The sequence below is a fragment of the Musca domestica genome, unplaced genomic scaffold (assembly GCF_030504385.1).
Source record: "Musca domestica strain aabys unplaced genomic scaffold, Musca_domestica.polishedcontigs.V.1.1 62, whole genome shotgun sequence".
Lineage (NCBI taxonomy): Eukaryota > Metazoa > Arthropoda > Insecta > Diptera > Muscidae > Musca > Musca domestica.
Genome location: NW_026712369.1, coordinates 3,745,185 through 3,766,609, shown reverse-complemented (window position 1 = coordinate 3,766,609; position 21,425 = coordinate 3,745,185). Strand labels below are relative to the sequence as shown.

At 32.8% G+C, this 21,425-nt stretch overlaps 1 protein-coding gene across 1 annotated transcript in view; it reads left to right on the top strand.

Annotated features, from left to right (window-relative positions):
• The window catches only part of LOC101890538 (stathmin), a 380,557-nt gene that overhangs the window by 105,455 nt on the left and 253,677 nt on the right, over positions 1-21,425 (top strand). The window lies entirely within an intron of this gene.

Genomic DNA, 21,425 nt, shown 5'->3' with positions numbered 1-21,425 from the left:
CAAGGACCTCCAGACCAATAAACGTGGATTTTTTAAATACATTTTTCAAAAGACCCTTTGACCAATAAACGTCGATTTTTTAAATACATTTTTCCAAGGACACATAGAGCAATAAACGTCGATTTTTTAAAGAAATATTTTCAAGTACAATCACAGCAATAAACGTGGATTTTTTAAAGAATATTTTTTCAAGGTCAATCACAGCAATAAACGTGGATTTTTAAAGAATATTCTTTCAAGGACAATCACAGCAATAAACGTGGATTATTTAAAGAAAATTTTTTCAAGGAACCCCAGACCAATAAACGAGGATTTTTTAAAAAATATTTTTTCAAGGAACTCCGGACCAAGAAACAAGGATTTTTTAAAAAAATATTTTTTCAAGGAACTCCAGACCAATAAACGAGGATTTTTTAAAGAATGTTTTTCAAGGAACTCCAGACCAATAAACGAGGATTTTTTAAAGAATATTTTTCAAGGAACTCCAGACCAATAAACGAGGATTTTTTAAAGAATATTTTTTCAAGAACAATCACAGCAATAAACGTGGATTTTTAAAGAATTTTTTGTCAAGGACCCTTAGACCAATAAACGTGGATTTTTTAAAGAATTTTTTCCAAGGACCCATAGACAAATAAACGTAGATTTTTAAATAATATTTTTTCAAGGACCTCCAGGCCAATAAACGTGGATTTTTTAAAGAATATTTTTTCAAGGACCAAAAGACCAATAAACGAGGATTTTTTAAAGAATATTTTTTCAAGTACCAAAAGACCAATAAACGAGGATTTTTTAAAGAATATTTTTTCAAGGACCAAAAGACCAATAAACGAGGATTTTTTAAAGAATATTTTTTCAAGGACCAAAAGACCAATAAACGTGGATTTTTTAAAGAATATTTTTTCAAGGACCTCCAGACCAATAAACGTGGATTTTTTAAATACATTTTTCAAAAGACCCTTTGACCAATAAACGTCGATTTTTTAAATACATTTTTCCAAGGACACATAGAGCAATAAACGTCGATTTTTTAAAGAAATATTTTCAAGTACAATCACAGCAATAAACGTGGATTTTTTAAAGAATATTTTTTCAAGGTCAATCACAGCAATAAACGTGGATTTTTAAAGAATATTCTTTCAAGGACAATCACAGCAATAAACGTGGATTATTTAAAGAAAATTTTTTCAAGGAACCCCAGACCAATAAACGAGGATTTTTTAAAAAATATTTTTTCAAGGAACTCCGGACCAAGAAACGAGGATTTTTTAAAAAAATATTTTTTCAAGGAACTCCAGACCAATAAACGAGGATTTTTTAAAGAATGTTTTTCAAGGAACTCCAGACCAATAAACGAGGATTTTTTAAAGAATATTTTTCAAGGAACTCCAGACCAATAAACGAGGATTTTTTAAAGAATATTTTTTCAAGAACAATCACAGCAATAAACGTGGATTTTTTAAAGAATTTTTTGTCAAGGACCCTTAGACCAATAAACGTGGATTTTTTAAAGAATTTTTTCCAAGGACCCATAGACAAATAAACGTAGATTTTTAAATAATATTTTTTCAAGGACCTCCAGGCCAATAAACGTGGATTTTTTAAAGAATATTTTTTCAAGGACCAAAAGACCAATAAACGAGGATTTTTTAAAGAATATTTTTTCAAGGACCAAAAGACCAATAAACGTGGATTTTTTAAAGAATATTTTTTCAAGGACCTCCAGACCAATAAACGTGGATTTTTTAAATACATTTTTCAAAAGACCCTTTGACCAATAAACGTCGATTTTTTAAATACATTTTTCCAAGGACACATAGAGCAATAAACGTCGATTTTTTAAAGAAATATTTTCAAGTACAATCACAGCAATAAACGTGGATTTTTTAAAGAATATTTTTTCAAGGTCAATCACAGCAATAAACGTGGATTTTTAAAGAATATTCTTTCAAGGACAATCACAGCAATAAACGTGGATTATTTAAAGAAAATTTTTTCAAGGAACCCCAGACCAATAAACGAGGATTTTTTAAAAAATATTTTTTCAAGGAACTCCGGACCAAGAAACGAGGATTTTTTAAAAAAAATATTTTTTCAAGGAACTCCTGACCAATAAACGAGGATTTTTTAAAGAATGTTTTTCAAGGAACTCCAGACCAATAAACGAGGATTTTTTAAAGAATATTTTTCAAGGAACTCCAGACCAATAAACGAGGATTTTTTAAAGAATATTTTTTCAAGAACAATCACAGCAATAAACGTGGATTTTTTAAAGAATTTTTTGTCAAGGACCCTTAGACCAATAAACGTGGATTTTTTAAAGAATTTTTTCCAAGGACCCATAGACAAATAAACGTAGATTTTTAAATAATATTTTTTCAAGGACCTCCAGGCCAATAAACGTTGATTTTTTAAAGAATATTTTTTCAATGACCCTCAGACCAATAAACGTGGATTTTTTAAATAATATTTTTTCAAGAACAATCACAGCAATAAACGTGGATTTTTTAAATAATATTTTTTCAAGAACAATCACAGCAATAAACGTGGATTTTTTAAAGAATATTTTTTCAAGGACCTCCAGACCAATAAACGTGGATTTTTTAAATACATTTTTTCAAAGACACCAGCCCCACACGGCATACCAACCGAAGTAATGAAGGAGATTGCGCTCAGACGTCCAGAACTACTTCTTGATACGTACAACGCATGTTTATACTCCAAGGGAGATTTCCTGAAATCTTGAAGACACAGAAATTTGTACTTATAATCAAAGGGAATGGAGATCCCGTTACACCCTCTGCTTACCGGCGTCAATGTATGCTCGATTCAGCGGGTAACTAGCGGTTACTAGAAAGGCTTGTGAAACCGAGATTGGAAAAGGCCATTGAGGAAAGAGGAGGGCTATTAAGCAAGTTGCATGGTTTCAGGGCTGGTGGGTCTACGGTCAAAGACCTGGGCGAGACTAGAAAGGCTTATGAAACCGAGATTGGTAAAAGCCATTGAGGAAAAAGGACGGCTATTAAGCAGGCTGCATGGTTTCAGGTCCGGTATGTCTCCTAGCGCCTATCGATGTTAAAAACGCTTTTAACAGCCTCAGGTGGAAGAACGTCCTCCAAGTATTAGAAGCTCAATTCGAAGTCCCGCCTTATTTGAGACGCATAATAGCCGACTATTTTTAAACAACAGGGAATTGATCTACAGCACAACCGAAGGCGAAGGGAAAATAAAATTCACGCCAGGAGCAACTCAAGGCTCCATTCTAGGCCCAGACCTATGGAATCTAAGCTACGACGAAATCCTAAGGATGGAAATGCCTCAAGACACTTTCCTCAGGGGCTACGCAGACGACATAGCTATGACGATATCCTAAGGATGGAAATGCCTCAAGACACTTTCCTCGTGGGCTACGCGGACGATATAGCTGCTATTATCAGTGCTTGAAACAAGGAAGAAGCAGAACGCAAACTGAGACAAGTCATGAACAGAGTACAAATTGTATCCTCCTGTAAGGGTGCGAGATATGGGGAGAAGCAATAAAGTTGAAACAAGTAAAAAAGCTGTAAGTTCGGTCGGGTCGAACTTTGAATGCCCTCCACCATTTGGAACGAATTTGGCAATTCCCAAAAACAATAAAATTCGTTATGAAATGATTTTTTCTTTTTTTAAAAACCTAAAAAATACGGAATGTAGCTGTTATCTGGAGGTACCATTATATGGGGGCTATATGAAGACGTGAACCTGCACAGACATTAATTGGTTCTACTTTAATTGGTTCGAAAGCTAGAGCGATTTCCGCGATAGATGGACGAACATCGCTAAGTTGACATAGAATTTTATTCTGATCAAGAATATATATACTTTGTGGGGTCTGTGGGGTCTGAAAAGGGTTGGGAAGCAGTAAAATGTTACTGCAAAGAAGTCTTAAAATCGAAATAAAGAGATCTCAATGCATCTACGAAGTAAGCGCACAATAAGCGAAGGATTCCAACTCTTTTTGTTCTCCCAAAATTTATTTTGTACCAAATTCCGTACCATTTAGTACACATAAGTACGAATTTCCAAATGTATCTACATCCTCAGTTCTAGAATTCAATAGAAAACTTATTTGTAAATTTCAAAATTACAGCTCAATCGGAATCGAAAATTTCAAGTTTTTAGCTCTAACCGTACACCTGATACGAAATAGTACAAAGTTTAGTACATTTTGGTACTTTTCGTACGAATTTCCGAAAATCCTTCGGTACATTTATCATACACTCCATCAGTGACCTTCGTACTAAGTTTAGCTCTAGCTCTACTGCTTCCACAAATTCAAAGGGGTACAATATTTAGTACCTTTTGCTACTTTTCGTTCCTTTCCCGTACGAATTTCCAAAATCCCAGCCTTATCGGACACCTTCGGACCAAGAGTAACCTTCGCCCAAAATTTCTGAGCGTTGAGCAGATCTTGTGTTAGTAAGCCAGATGCTTATTTCGGATTTTGTGATCGTTTTGGTTATTCAAAATTTTAACCTTTTGTGGGGGAGGTACCAGAAAAAATGTAGGAGAAGTACCAGAAGCTGTGGTCCGAAATATCACATCTTCACTGCAGATCTTGTTTTAATAGAAATAATGGCATGTGTGAAATATGAAGAGAATCGGATGCCTATTTCGGATTTTATGATCGTTTTGGTTATTCGAAACTTTGACCTGTTGTGGGGGAGTCGGGAGATGAGTCGGTTCTTTTTTCCTCTCGACCACCAATATCCAGATTCTGGTGGCCGCATTATTCTTCTAATTCTTATTTATTTCAAGATGCCTTCATCTATTCCATGGCTTCCATAAAACTTTCCCTTCTTCTTCTCCCTTCTCTCCCATCCACCCATATCCTTCTCCAAACAGACAATTAGCCAACCTTCTGCAATCAATTAATTTATTTCCGCCCTTAAAAGTCCTTGAAAATATTTATAAGAAATTCACGAGCCCTTAGAAGTCCTTGCAAATATTTTTAAGAAATTCACGAGCCTTTAGAAGTCCTTGAAAATATTTTTAAGAAATTCACGAGCCCTTAGAAGTCCTTGAAAATATTTTTAAGAAATTCACGAGCCTTGAAAGTCCTTGAAAAAATTTTTAAAAAATCCAGGAGATATTGAAATTCGTTTAAAAATATTTAAAAAAAAAATAATGAGCCCTTGAAAGTCCCTTCTCTCCCTTCCACCCATATCCTTCTCCAAACAGACAATTAGCCAACCTTCTGCAATGAATTAATTTATTTCCTCCTTTTTTCGAAAAATAATAAAAATTAATTGTTTTCAACAACACTTTCGTTTTCCACACACAAACACACCCACATGGAGCACTCGGAGGAAGAAAACAACATAAATTATCATGCTCACACCGACATCATCTCACCTCACCAATCGGGTGGACTGAACCGAATTGACTCTCCGAGCCACGTTCGAGTAACACCTTTGAACAACCTTTGAGCCATTACATCCTGGAAATTTGCCACGAACACACGACGTTAGACAATTTGACTCTAACCCAGGTCGCGGGTTAAGTTTTTTTGGAGTACTCCCAGACTGCATGCCACTAATGCACTGCTTCATCCTTTGTCCCCATCTTCATTTCCCTGCACCGAAGGTGGCATAGAAATGAGTTTAGAGAGAGAGCGGAAAAACAAGTAAAATTTATGATCTGAAAAAAGACGAACGACCGAGAGGAAAATTGGCTGACAAAGAGTCTTGTGACAATTATCGATAACATGACCCAAAAGTGTAACAACGACCATCTAAGCGAACCGACAATCTGTTAGCGCAATGAAACACGGACACGTTAATGTTTATTGAATTCTTTATTAGAACTAAAAATATATGATTCAAGATAAGTTAAATAAGCTGAGGTGGGAGATCACAAAAATATATTACAGTTAATTGAGTTATTTTGCTGTCTCTATGTTTACTTTATTCTTATTGAGTTTGAGTTGTAACATACATACAGTGGATCTATGATAAAATATCAATACCTTACATACTCCCCCTCAACGAAAATTCATATAACCAGAAAATTATTTACAAAAACAAAAATTAAGTAAATCGCATAGATAAAGATGTCTAACTTTTGGCAAACATTTAGTCAAAAGGTCTGCCACATTTTTGTTTGTGGAAACATATGTTATAAATATTTCATTCAATTTAATTTTTTCTTTAATAAAATGAAACCGAATATCAATATGCTTGCTACGCTTCAGAGTCATTTGATTGTTCGATAAGATTTGCGCTCCAATATTGTCGCATCTAATTTCGGTAGGCATTTCAACAAGGTGACCAAACCCCATTTCTGTCAATAGGCTTCTGTGGAATACAATGTCTTTGGCACCTTGACATAACGCAATGTATTCAGCCTCCATAGAACTCAGAGCCACCACATTCTGCTTCTTTGATTCCCAACTAATAGGACCTCCTGCGAAAAATAGAAAAAATCCACTAAAAGATTTCCGATCAATTGGATTAGATCCCCAATCAGCATCGGTGAAACATAATAAGTTTTCTTCCTTTTTGAACGATATTACCAATTTGGGATAACTATTTAAGTATCGCAGTACATGTCTTGCAGCTTTGTGATGCTCCCTATGTGGATGGACAAGGAACTGAGATAATCTGGAAACAGTATGTGCAATATCCGGACGAGAAATTGTAGCTAAATACATCATGCTCCCAATTAGTGATTGATACAATTTCATATCTTCTCCTTTACAATTTATGTCCTCACAATTTGTTAGCACAGTACCGGATGGCAAAGGCGTTGCTGATGGCTTACAATTCTGCATATTCCATTCTTCCAAAAGTTCCTTCACAAACAAATGTTGATGTATGCTTATAACACCGCTCTCACCATCTCTTTCCACTTCAATTCCAAGAAAGTTGCTGACTGGACCTCTGTCAATTGCTTCAATGTGTTTATTTAACATTTTTATAATGTTGTCCATTATAACTTTCTTATTACAAACGATCAACATATCATCTACGTAGATGGCTATAATGCTTAACTCATCTTTCTTTCTGCTGATATAGACACACATATCAGTTAAGCATTGTTGGAATCCAATACTGTTGAGAACCTCATTAATTTTAGAATTCCAATCTTTTCCTGCTTGTTTAAGCCCGTACAAGGATTTTTTCAACTTACATACTTTTCCTTCATTATCGGGATCCACAAACATTCTAGGTTGATACATATAAATTTCTTCTTTTAAATGTCCATTTAGGTAGGCTGACTTCACGTCTATGTGGTTTACCAAAAACTCAAATTTTGATGCCAGTGCCAAAATCAAACGAATTGTGCTGTGTCTTACTACTGGCGCAAACGTATCAGAGTAATCTTCATGAGGCTTCTGAAAATAACCAAGGGCAACCAATCTCGCTTTATATTTATTTATTGATCCATCGGTGTTTCTCTTGGTTGTAAAAACCCATTTATTTCCAATAATTCGTTTGTTTTTTGGCTTCTCCACCAAGTCCCATGTACCATTCTTCATTAATATTTCATATTCTGCTTTCATTGCCATTTTCCATTTGTCCGCCTCTGGGCTCTCCATTGCTTCGTTCAATGTTTTTGGATCACACTCCACTTCACTCACTTTATTAAGAACTTCTGTTGAAGACTCTCTCAAATAATATTTGCTTGCTCTTTGCACATTGTCATCTGCACTTCTCAATATACGAGGTCTTCCTACATTGCCTGTTCTTAATAAACGTGGTCTTCCCCTCTTCCTTTTCTCTCCTGCCACTCCATCATTATCACTCTCATCTTCAAATATTTGCACATCAGATTCATAAATCGATAAATTAGGGTTACTTGGTATTTGCGATGGTGTATCAGGTGGTGGTAACATGTTCTCTCTTTCATACATTTCATTATCACTTTCTTGTGCAGTAGGTGTTGTTGCCTGCAATTCTCCGTTGCTCTTTTGTTCTCTTTGAGTGATAAACCAATCAACACTATTCTCTTCAGCACTACTCTCAGCATTAACGTTGGAGAACATATTCTCGAAAAATACAACGTCTCTTGAAATCACAATCGTTCTCTTAAATTTGTTGTACAACCGATAACCTTTTGTTGTTGTTGAATAGCCGACAAATGTCAAAATATCACCTTTTGGCTCCAATTTATTTTTGCCAGGTTTTTTGTTCAAAACAACTGCATTACACCCAAATACCTTGAAATGGGAAACCGAAGGCTTATGATTGTACCATTTTTCATATGGCGTAATATTTTGCAACAGCTTTGTCGGGGAACGGTTCCTTATGTAAACTGCTGTATTGACAGCTTCTGTCCAGATTATTTTCGGAGAATTTGATTCGGTCATCATACATCTCGCCATTTCCATTAATGTTCGGTTTGCTCTTTCCGATATGCCGTTTTGTTGAGGTGTATATATGTTCGTAGTCTGATGTATGATGCCACGTCTCTTTAAATAATTATCAAACTCTTTTGATAGATATTCGGAACCGTTGTCACTCCTCAATATTTTCAACTTTTTACCAGTCTGATTTTCTGCCATATTCAAGAAGTCTTTAAAAACTTTAAACACGTCAGACTTTTGTCTCAAAAAATAAACGTATATAAAACGCGAAAAGTCATCAATAAATGTTACGAAATATACCGAACCGCTTTGAGATGCAACACGCATAGGACCGCACACGTCACTATGTACCATTTCTAATTGTCTCTTCGTGCATATTTCATTTATTGGTCGGAACGGAACAGTTTTTATTTTACATCGACTACAAATCACACACATATTTTCCGTTTTGGAATAGTTTTTATTCACCTTTATACCACGAACCATTTCATTATTTACCAGTTTCTCAATATCTCTATAATTTAGGTGTCCGTACCGTTTATGCCATATTTCCAATTCCGAGTCGTCAACATTAAGCATCGCGAAATCAGTTTTTCTTTCCAGAAGGGTCTTAAAAATTCCGCTTTCCAGTTTTGCTACAAAAATCACTTCATTCGATGGCCTTTTAACGATTGCTTTATCTTTAGTAAACCGAACTGAATTACCATTCTTAATTATTTTGCTCACGGACAAAAAATTCGATTTTAATCCCGGCACAAAAAAGACGTCACATAGCGTAATGTCAGCATACTCTGATTTTACAGTCACATTACCTATGCCTTTCGTTTTCACACTCTCTCCTGAAGCTAAATATATTTGTTGTTGGTGTTCTCTCAGTGAAGTAAAACACTCCTTGTTTCGACAAATATGAGAGGATGCTCCGCTATCCAAAATCCACATTTTATCATTCATTTCATTTTCAGCTTGATTCGCACATAAAACAACGGGATTTTGAGTGGAATTTCTGCATTCAGATTTTATATGGCCACGTCTTCCACATGCGTAACATTTTATGTTTCTATCTCTTTTACGCTCACCATATCTTTGATTTTGTCTTTTGTTTTTTACCTCTCCTCTATTCTTTATCACCAACACGTGCTCTTCAGTAGAATTCTGCATCTCCCCTTTCCGATTATACTCCTCTAAAATTTTGACCTTCAATTGTTCTGATGTCGGCAATTTATCTCTGCTTTCCATAGCCACGACGAAGCTCTCAAAACTATCAGGCAGGCTGCATAGGAGAATTAGGCTTATGAAATCATCCGACATAGAGTTGTCAATTTCTTTTAGGGATTCAACATAATTGCTAAATTCATTAATTTGTTGAGAGTAGGGTGTACCATCTTGTATTTTGAAGCGAACCAATTTTTTAAATAAATGTACTTTCCGAGCTGGTGTTTTCGCCATGTAAATATTGCTTAATTTCTCCCAAGCTCCCATTGCGGTTTTGCAATGCTTGATATGTATTAATTCTGATGGTTTAACGCTCAATGTAATTGTAGCAAGGGCTTTTTCATCTACGGCCTTAAAACGTGCCTTGTCTTCCTGCGATGCTGTTGTCGGACATACACTTTCACATACCGACCAGTAATCCAACGTTACCAGGAGACTCTTCATCTGTATACTCCAGCTTGAGTAGTTATCTCCGCTCAATTTATCAATTGGCATGGAACCCAACATTTTTGATGCTTAATATTAACAACGTGGTCCGAAAAATAAAACTTTCGACGAACGAAAATTTCGACCTGTCGACGAACAACACTTAGTCCTGTTCATTAAATTCAACCCGTGGCGCTTTAATTTTCGACAAACGAAAAACAGAATTTTTGACGAACAAATACTTTCAACTGAACAATTAGAGTTTTGACACACAGAAACATACAATTTGTTCAACGCGAGGTTATGTTATTTTCTTATGGCTCTGGGCCCATAACCTTTGTTAGCGCAATGAAACACGGACACGTTAATGTTTATTGAATTCTTTATTAGAACTAAAAATATATGATTCAAGATAAGTTAAATAAGCTGAGGTGGGAGATCACAAAAATATATTACAGTTAATTGAGTTATTTTGCTGTCTCTATGTTTACTTTATTCTTATTGAGTTTGAGTTGTAACATACATACAGTGGATCTATGATAAAATATCAATACCTTACACAATCAAACTCACACACACACATACACATACACACACACATGAATTAAGTTGGGGCATATGGAGCACAAAAGGCTACGCGCGTTCTGTGGTGGAAGTAATAATGACAGTAGCAAAGTTTGGAGGAGGTTGGAAATTGGGGTGATATAATCGAAATATGGTATTTTTTTCATGTGTGGTAGGTACCGGAAGAAATGGTCCGATCTCTACCATCTTTATAACCGGTCTTGTGTTGATGGAAATATGGAGATGGGCCAAGTTTGAATCGGAATCGGATGTAAATTTCGCGTTTTATGACCTTCATGGATATTCAAAATTTTAACCCTCTGCGGGGGAGGTACCAGAAGGAGTGGACCGATTTATCCCATCTTGGCAGCATATCTTGTGTTAGTAAAAATAACGGAATATGTGAAATATGAAGATAACCGGATGCTTATTTCGGATTTTATGATCATTTTGAGTATTCAAAATTTTGACCCTTTGTGGGGGAGGTACCACAAGGAATGGTCCGACCTCTTTATCTTTATAACATATCTTGTTTTGATTGAAATATTGAGATGTACCAAGTTTGAAAAGAATCGGATGTTAATTTCGGGTTTTATGAGCATCAGGGATATTCAAAATTTTAACCCTTTGTGGGGAAGGCACCAGAAGGAGTGGACCGATATGTCCCATCTTCACACCAGATCTGGATTTAATTAAAAAAATATTCTGATGTGTGTAATTTGAAGACAATCGAATATTTTTAAAAAATCCACGAGCCTTTGAAAGTCTTTGAAAATAATTTCAAAATCTCCTCGAGCCTTTCGAAGTCCTTGAAAATATTTTGAAGAAATCCACGAGCTTTTAGAAGTCCTTGAAAATATTTTGAAGAAATCCACGAGTCTTTGGAAGTCCTTGAAAATAATTTTTAATAAATCCACGAGCCTTTGAAAGTCCTTGAAAATATTTTTTAATAAATCCACGAGCCTTTGTATTACCTTGAAAATATTTTTAGAAAATCCACGAGTCTTTAGAAGTCCTTGAAAATATTTTTAAGAAATCCACGAGCCTTTGAGAGTCTTTGAAAATAAATTTAAAATCTCCTCGAGCCTTTCGATGTCCTTGAAAATATTTTTAAGAAATCCATGAGCCTTTGAAAGTCTTTGAAAATAAATTTAAAATCTCCTCGAGCCTTTCGAAGTCCTTGAAAATATTTTTAATAAATCCACAAGCCTTTGAAAGTCCTTGAAAATATTTTTTAATAAATCCACGAGCCTTTGAAATACCTTGAAAATATTTTTAAAAAATCCACGAGCCTTTAGAAGTCCTTGAAAAAAAATTTTAAAAAATCCAGGAGATATTGAAATTCGTTTAAAAATTAATTTAAAAAAAATTAAGGAGCCCTTGAAAGTCCTTGAAAACCTTTTTAAAAATGTAACCAGCCTTTGGAAATTATTGAAAATATTTAAAAAAAAATTTACAAGCCTTTAGAAGTCCTTGAAAATATTTTTTAATAAATCCACGAGCCTTTGAAATACCTTGGAAATATTTTTAAAAAAATTCACAAGCCTTTGAAAGTCCTTAAAAATAATATTAAAGAATCCATGAGCCTTTGAAAGTCCTTGAAAATAATTTTAAAAACCCACGAACTTTTGAAAGTCCTTAAAAATAATTTTAAAAAATCCACGAGCCTTTTGAAGTCCTTAAAAATAATTTTAAAAAATCCACGAGCCTTTAGAAGTCCTTGAAAATATTTTAAAGAAATTCACGAGCCCTTAGAAGTCCTTGCAAATATTTTTAATAAATCCACAAGCCTTTAGAAGTCCTTGAAAATATGTTTTAATAAATCCACGAACCTTTGTATTACCTTGAAATTATTTTTAAAAAATCCACGAGCCTTGAAAGTCCTTGAAAAAATTTTTAAAAAATCCGGGAGACATTGAAATTCCTTTAAAAATATTTAAAAAATTAAAGAGCCCTTGAAAGTCCTTTAAAATATTTTTAAGAAATTCACGAGCCCTTAGAAGTCCTTGAAAATATTTTTAAAAAAATCCACGAGCCTTTAGAAGTCCTTGAAAATATTTTTTAATAAATCCACGAGCCTTAAAAATATTTTTTCATAAATCCACGAGCCTTTGGAAGTCCTTAAAAATATTTTTAAGAAATCTACGAGCCTCGAAACTCCTTGAAAAAATTTTTAAACAATTCAGGAGATATTGAAATTCTTTTAAAAATATTTAAAAAAAATTACCGAACCTTTTTAAAAAATCCACGAGCCTTTGAAAGTCCTTAAAAATATTTAAAAAAAAAATCCACGAGCATTTGAAAGTCCTTAAAAATATTTTTAAAAAATCCAGGAGCCTTTGAAAGTCCCTAAAAATATTTTTAAAAAATCCACGAACCTTTGAAAGTCCTTAAAAATAATTTTAAAAATCTACGAGCCTTTGAAAGTCATTAAAAATATTTTAAAAAAATCCACGAGCCTTTGAAAGTCCTTAAAAATAATTTTAAAAAATCAACGAGCCTTTTGAAGTCCTTGAAAATGTTTTTAAAAAATATATAAGGAGTGGACCGATATGTCCCATCTTCACACCAGACCTGGATTTAGTGAGAATATTCTGATGTGTGTAATTTGAAGACAATCGAACGCTTACATCACATTTTATAAGAGATATAAATATTCAAAATTTTTACCCTTTGTGGGGGAGGTACTTGATGAAGTAGATCGATGTTGTTGATTTTCTCACCTGACCCTAGCACTGATGAAAATATTAGGATTTCCAAGGTTGGAGCAAAATCGGATTATCTGTCCTCTATCTGTGCAGTAAAATATTTTCTTTGAAAATTTCGAACTTTTGTGGGGAAGGTATCTGAAGGAGTGTGCCGATATTGCCCATCTCCAAACTCGACAATAATATTACGATGTACCAAGTTCGGATACTCCTTTCGAGAATTATCGTGTACACCAGTCAGACAGACGGACGGACATCGCTAGATCGACTCCAAATGTCCTGAAACGGATTTGGCCCAAAGAGACCTAAGGTCTAAAACCGTGGAGGCGCATTTTGGCCGTATTAAATGATATATATCCCCTCTGGCCATATGGCTGAGGGTATAATCCTCATCACCCCTTCCCTGCATCCCCCTGTTCCCCGACACCATATGTGGGGTACTGCATCCAACCGGCCAACTACTTCGAAAAGTTAAAAGCCAAGGGAATGCCCTCCTGCTCTTATCCTGACACTATCACTAGTTTATGGTAACAAAACACATGTGGCGTGTTTTTTTGCAATTCTAACATCGAGCTGAACGAACTACACAGAAGAAGAAAACGAAGACAAATAGAAACGAAAAAAAAAAAAAAACAGAATGAAATGCAAACACATTTTAAACGGAAATAGAACGTGAACATCACGGATGAGAGCTGAAGATGAGTATTCACTAACACTGGGACCAGCAGTAGCGACAGCAGCAGCAGATTGGGAGCGCAATGCAAAGGATATCAAGTGTGAAAAACTACATTCATCTTGTGGCCAGGACTAGATGAGTATGGCAACAAATACCACTACACACAGACATACATACGTACTTGCATGATGTGATCCGATGCGATGCGGTGGCATCAAATGAAAACATGACTGCGAAAAAGGATAAAGGATTCATGGTTTTGTTCATTCGAATTTATGTCATGTTATTCATGCTTTTTCGAATTTTGCAAGATATTTAATGAAAGGATAGGGGGGGTGGATATAAGGAATTTTGGAACAAGTTATCGAATTGGAAGATGGGAAGGATATTTGAGGTGGAAATATTTTTCTTAAACTAAAGTAAAAAAAATAGTGGAGGGAGTGGAAAGAATCGTTCCTTTCCTGGAATCGTTATAGGCAGGTAGCAGATGTGAAACACCTTTAGCCCTAAAGTATGCAGTAATTTTTCACAAACAATTTAGATTTAAAAAATTGCATAGATACATTTTAATATTTTTTTAATTCTAGGAACTTTTTAGGTCCTTGAAAATATTTTTTAAAAACTATAAAAGCCTTTAAAAGTCTTTGAAAATACTCGAGCCCTTGAAAGTCCTTGAAAATATTTTTTAAAAAGTTCTTAGCTTTTGAAAGTCCTTGAAAATATTTAAAAAAATCCACGAGCCTTTGAAAGACCTTGAAAATATTTTTAAAAAATCCACGAGCCTTTTAAAAACCTTGAAAATATTTTTAAAAAATCCACGAGCCTTTAAGAGTTCTTTGAAAATATTAAACAAAATCCACATACCTTTGAAAGACCTTGAAAATATTTTAAAAATACACGAGCCTTTAAAAGCCCTTGATAATATGTTTAAAAAATCCACCAGCCCTTGAAAGTCTTTTCAAAATATTATTAAAAAATCGACGAATCTTTAAAATATTTTTAAAAATTCCACGAGCCTTTGAAAGACCTTGAAAATATATTTAAAAATTCCACGAGCCTTTGAAAGTCCTTAAAAATAATTTTAAAAAATCCACGAGCCTTTGAAAGTCCTTAAACATAATTTTAAAAATTCCATGAGCCTTTGAAAGTCCTTAAAAATAATTTTAAAAAATCCACGAGCCTTTGAAATTCCTTAAATATAATTTTAAAAATTCCATGAGCCTTTGAAAGTCCTTAAAAATAATTTTAAAAAATCCACGAGTCTTTGAAAGTCCTTAAAAATAATTTAAAAAAAATCCACGAGCCTTTGAAAGTCCTTAAATATAATTTTAAAAAATCCACGAGCCTTTGAATGTCCTTAAAAGTAATTTTACAAAATCCACGAGCCTTTGAAAGTCGTTAACAATAATTTAAAAAAATCCTCGAACTTTTGAAAGTTGTTGAAAAACAATTGCCTTTGAAAGTCCTTTAAAATATTTTTTAAAAATCCACGAGCCTTTGAATGTCCTTTAAAATATTTGTTAAAAATCCACCAGACTTTGAATGTCCTTTAAAATATTTTTAAAAAATCCACGAGCTATTGAATGTCCTTGAAAGTATTTTTAAAAAAATCGGTAGCCTTTAAAAGTCCTTGAAAATGATTTAAATAACCCACTAACCGTTGAAAGTCCTTAAAAATATTGTTAAAAAAATCCACGAGCCTTTGAAAGTCTTTGAAAATTTTTTTTTTTTAAAATCCACGAGCCTTTGATATTACTTCAATTTTTTTTTAAACATCCACAAGCCTTTGAAAGTCCCTGGAAATATTTTTAAAAAATCCACGAGCCTTTGAAATTACTTCAATTTTTTTTTAAACATCCACAAGCCTTTGAAAGTCCCTGGAAATATTTTTGAAAAATCCACGAGCCTTTGAAATTACTTCAATTTTTTTTTAAACATCCACAAGCCTTTGAAAGTCCCTGGAAATATTTTTGATAAATCCACGTGCGTTTGAAAATCCTCGAAAATATTTTTAAAAATTTCCCGAGTTATTGAAAGACCTTGAAAATAGTTTTAAAAATCCACGAGCCTTTGAAAGTCCTTAAAAATAATTTTAAAACATCCACGAGCCTTTGAAAGTCCTTAAAAATATTTTTTAAAAATCCACAAGACTTTGGAGGTCTGAAAATGTGTTTTTAAACCCTCGAGCCTTTGAAAGACCTTGAAAATATTATTTAAAATTCTCGAGCCTTGTATTTGAGTATTTGAAATTTCCTTGAAAATATTTTTAAAAAAATCCACGAGCCTTTGAATGCCCTTGAAAATATTTTTAAAACATCCACGAGCCCTCGAAAGTCCTGGAAAATATTTTTCAAAAATCCACGAAAGTTTGAAAATCCTTGAAAATATTTTTAAAAAATCCACGAGACTTTGAAAGTCCTTGAAAATATTTTTGATAACTTTCAATTGAAACACCAATTGGTTTTCGAATATTCTTCCATTATTTCAATTTATTTGTCTTCATACGAAAAAAAGTCCTGAATTTTTTTGTCTCCTCCTCCTCCTTGTATCCCGAACAGCTTAAGAGGTGATTATGATGATGTCTGGTGTGTTGATGATGTTGCCTGGGACTTGGAACATCATTATTCATTTTATTCACTCAATTCGTCATTCCATCAGTCAGTCACAAAGTCACATACAATTCAAAAGCATGAATTATCCTTTCAAAAACGAAGAAGAAAAAACTGCTCCGGCAAGTGGTTCTGACGATATTTGTTTGTCTTCTAAGGCTTCTTCAAATCCGGCATGTCATTATTTGAATTCCCACTTGACGCGCAGGGGTATTTGTATTTTCTCCCCTCCGTTTTCGAGAAGGGGTGGATGAATGAGTTTTTTTTTTTTATTTTTCTTTGACAGTTATGTTACTTGTGTTGTGCAAATAGAAAAGAAAAAAATTGGTTTGGGGAAAAAAACTTAAGACATGTTGATATTAGGCCACTTTTAACAACATATTTCGGCGTATTTTGGAAAATTGAAATTCTTCTCAGTTGTCGGTGGCTTTGTGTGTGTGTTTTCCGGAGAAATTTAGCTGAATATCAAAAAGAAAAAGGTTAAAAGTCCCAAAGTATCTCCAAGTAAAATAAATGTATTTTTGTGTCATTTTTCCAACTTAACATCCCCGAAAGTATGCAATAATCCTTAATAATGAAACTGAAGCCATAAAGTTGACTACTTTAATGTTGTGACAATGAAGTGTAGGTTTGTCCCTCCTTTTTTGTGAGGGACACAAAGGTCATAATATGCTAAGAGTTTAATTTTAGGTTCTGTATATTCATCCTGAAAGTATGCAATATTTTTTTGCAAATTATCAACATTTTATGGAAATTGGGACCAAATTGTTTTTCTCAATTGATGGGGAGGATATGGTGAGTTTAATTCTCGACTTTGTATGTGTAGCCTAAAAGTATGCAACATTTTTTGTGAAATTAACTATAAGTTAATAAAAATTGGAGAATCTTTGAGTCCACCTCGTGGGTGTTTTAAAGATATTTTCAAGGACTTTCAAAGTCTCGCGGATTTCTTAAAAATATTTTGAAGGACTTTCAAAGGCTCTTCGATTTTTTAAAAATATTTTCAAGGGCTTACAAAAGTTCTTGAATTTCTTTAGGACTTTTAAAGGTTAGTGGATTTTTTAAAAATATGTTTAATGAATTTCAGAGGCTCTAGGATTGTTTTTAAATTACTTTCAAGGCCTAACAAAGGCTCGTGGATTTTTGAAAAAGTGTTCAAGGACTAACAAAGGCTCGTGGATTTTTTTTAAATATTTTCAGGGGCTTGATAATCTTTTTAAAATATTTTTAAGGACTTTCAAATATTTTCACAGACTTTCGTGGTTTTTTTTTAAGTATTTTGAAGGTCTTTCAAATGTTCGTGGACTTTTTAAAAATAATTTCAAGGAGTTTCAAAGGCTCGTGGATTTTTTAAAAATATTTTCAAGGATTTTCAAAGGCTCGTAGATTTTTTAAAAAAATATTTTCAAGGACTTTCAAAGGCTCGTGGATTTTTTAAAAATATTTTCAAGGACTTTCAAAACCTCGTGGATTTTTTTAAAAATATTTTCAAGGACTTTTAAAACCTCGTGGATTTTTTTAAAAATATTTTCAAGACTAACAAAGGCTTGTGGATTTATTAAAAATATTTTCAATTACTTTCAGAGGCACGTGAATTTTTTTAAAAATATTTTCAAGGACTTTCAAGGGCTCGTGGATTTTTTAAAAATATTTTCAAGGACTTTCAAGGGCTCGTAGATTTTTTAAAAATATTTTCAAAGGCTCGTAGATTTTTTAAAAATATTTTCAAGGATTATCCAAGGCTCGTGGATTTTTTAAAAATATTTTCTAGGACTTTCAAAGGCTCGTGGATTTTTTAAAAATATTTTCAACGGCTTGTGGATTTTTTTTTAAATATTTTCTAGGACTTTCAAAGGCTCGTGGATTTTTTAAAAATATTTTCAAGGACTAACAAAGGTTTGTGAATATTTAAAAAATATTTTCAAGGACTAACAAAGGTTTGTGAATATTTTAAAAATATTTTCAAGGACTAACAAAGGTTTGTGAATATTTTAAAAATATTTTCAAAGGCTCGTGGATTTTTAAAAATATTTTCAAGGACTTTCAAAGGCTCGTGGATTTTTTAAAAATATTTTCAAGGATTATCCCAGGCTCGTAGATTTTTTTAAAATATTTTCAAGGATTTTCAAAGGTTCGTGGATATTTTAAAAATATTTTCAAAGGCTCGTGGATTTTTTAAAAATATTTTCAAGGATTTTCAAAGGCTCGTGGATTTTTTTAAAAATATTTTCAATGTTTATTCAAGGCTCGTAGATTTTTTAAAAATATTTTCAAGGACTTTCAAAGGCTCGTGGATTTTTTAAAAATATTTTCAAGGATTATCCAAGGCTCGTGGATTTTTTAAAAATATTTTCAAGGATTTTCAAAGGTTCGTGGATATTTTAAAAATATTTTCAAAGGCTCGTGGATTTTTTAAAAATATTTTCAAGGATTATCCAAGGCTCGTGGATTTTTTAAAAATATTTTCAAGGATTTTCAAAGGTTCGTGGATATTTTAAAAATATTTTCAAAGGCTCGTGGATTTTTTAAAAATATTTTCAAAGGCTCGTGGATTTTTTAAAAATATTTTCAAAGGCTCGTGGATTTTTTAAAAATATTTTCAAAGGCTCGTGGATTTTTTAAAAATATTTTCAAAGGTTCGTGGATTTTTTAAAAATATTTTCAAAGGCTCGTGGATTTTTTAAAAATATTTTCAAAGGCTCGTGGATTTTTTAAAAATATTTTCAAAGGCTCGTGGATTTTTTAAAAATATTTTCAAAGGCTCGTGGATTTTTTAAAAATATTTTCAAAGGCTCGTGGATTTTTTAAAAATATTTTCAAAGGCTCGTGGATTTTTTAAAAATTTTTTCAAGGATTATCCAAGGCTCGTGGATTTTTTAAAAATATTTTCAAGGATTATCCAAGGCTCGTGGATTTTTTAAAAATATTTTCAAGGATTATCCAAGGCTCGTGGACTTTTTAAAAATATTTTCAAGGATTATCCAAGGCTCGTAGACTTTTTAAAAATATTTTCAAAGGCTCGTGGATTTTTTAAAAATATTTTCAAGGATTATCCAAGGCTCGTGGACTTTTTAAAAATATTTTCAAAGGCTCGTGGATTTTTTATTTTTTTAAAAATATTTTCAAAGGCTCGTGGATTTTTTATTTTTTTAAAAATATTTTCAAAGTTTATCCAAGGCTCGTGGATTTTTTAAAAATATTTTCAAGGCTCGTGGATTTTTTTAAAAATATTTTCAAGGATTATTCAAGGCTCGTGGATTTTTTAAAAATATTTTCAAGGACTAACAAAGGCTCGTGGATTTTTTAAAAATATTTTCAAGGATTATCCAAGGCTCGTGGATTTTTTAAAAATATTTTCAAGGATTATCCAAGGCTCGTGGATTTTTTAAAAATATTTTCAAGGATTATCCAAGGCTCGTGGATTTTTTAAAAATATTTTCAAGGATTATCCAAGGCTCGTGGATTTTTTAAAAATATTTTCAAGGACTTTCAGAGGCTCGTGGATTTTTTAAAAATATTTTCAAGGACTTTCAGAGGCTCGTGGATTTTTTAAAAATATTTTCAAGGATTATCCAAGGTTCGTGATTTTTTTAAAAATATTTTCAAGGATTATCCTAGGCTCGTGGATTTTTTAAAAATATTTTCAAGGATTATCCAAAGCTCGTGGATTTTTTAAAAATATTTTCAAGGATTATCCAAGGCTCGTGGATTTTTTAAAAATATTTTCAAGGATAATCTAAGGCTCGTAGATTTTTTAAAAATATTTTCAAAGATTATCTAAGGCTCGTGGATTTTTTAAAAATATTTTCAAGGATTATCCAAGGCTCGTGGATTTTTTAAAAAATATTTTCAAGGATTATCCAAGGCTCGTGGATTTTTTTAAAAAAATATTTACAAAGACTTTCATAGGCTCGTGAATTTTTTAAAAAATATTTTCAAGGCTTATCCAAGGCTCGTGGATTTTTTTAAAAAAATATTTACAAAGACTTTCAAAGGCTCGTGAATTTTTTAAAAATATATTTCGAGAGAATTTCCAAGGCTCGTGGATTTTTTAAAAATATTTTCAAGGACTAACAAAGGCTCGTGGATTTTTTTAAATTATTTTCAAGGATTATTTAATGCTCGTGGATTTTTTAAAAATATTTTCAAGGATTATCCAAGGCTCGTGAATTTTTTAAATAAATTTTCAAGGACTTTCAAGGGCTCGTGGAGTTCTTAAAAATATTTTCAAAGACTTTCAAAGGCCCGGGGGAATTTTTATAAATCTTTGGAAAGGCTCGTGGATTTTTTAAAAATATTTCCAAAAACTTTCAAAGCCTCGTGGATTTTTTTAAAAATAATTTCAAGGACTAACAAAGTCTTGTGGATTTTTTAAAAATATTTTCAATGACACAAATGCTCATGGATTTTTTGAAAATAAGATCTTATTTTTATTTTTTTTTATTTCAATGTTCAAAATCCATTGCCTACATTTAGGAGCTGAATTAATGAAAATCAATTGCCATTTTTTATTTTTTAAATTCCCCTATCCAATTTTCATTTCCATGTTTTCTGAAGGTGTTTCACTTCCTCCCCTCCCCTATGTACCGAGATTCAATATCAAAGCTATTCCATTTTAATTGATTTATTAAATTTCCCCTGAAAATAAGAGAAAGATTTAAATCTCATTTCACAGCACAGACATGTTATGTTCGAATTTTATGGCAAACAAAGATTTTTTGCTTCAATTTCAAAATAATAAAAATAAAAATGAAAACATGCTCTGCCGAAGAGCCAGAGCCGAAACCTCAGAGACCTTGAGGGTTATAAATTAAAATAAATAACAGAAAACAGCAAACGAAACAGAACAGAACAGAACAGAACTTCTGAAACAAACAGCTCTC